Source organism: Myotis davidii, unplaced genomic scaffold (genome assembly GCF_000327345.1).
Source record: "Myotis davidii unplaced genomic scaffold, ASM32734v1 scaffold2863, whole genome shotgun sequence".
Lineage (NCBI taxonomy): Eukaryota > Metazoa > Chordata > Mammalia > Chiroptera > Vespertilionidae > Myotis > Myotis davidii.
In genome coordinates, this window is record NW_006294115.1 from 408,568 (window position 1) to 408,901 (window position 334).

Sequence of the window (334 nt, forward strand, 5' to 3'; positions counted from 1 at the left end):
TGGGACACGGCAGCCCAGCCCGGAGCTGCCTTCAGTTTTCCAGGGACAAACAAGTACAAGACGAGAAACCGCAGCCTCGCGGGCGAGGGGGACTCGGCTCCGACAGGAGGCAGAGCCCGTTTGTGTTTGGTTTGCGGAGGCGGCGGCCGTGCCCAGGGCGGTGAATGGAGGGACTTGGGTTCAGACTCTGCAGGCCAAGGGGGTCCCTGCTGAGCCTCCGTTTCCTCGTTTGGGACACGGAGAACCCCACCCCCTTCTCACGGAGGCTGGGAGGACGGAGGAGGCCCCCCCGGCTCCCCCAGGAGCTCAGGGGCAGCTCCTCTCGCTCTCAGGC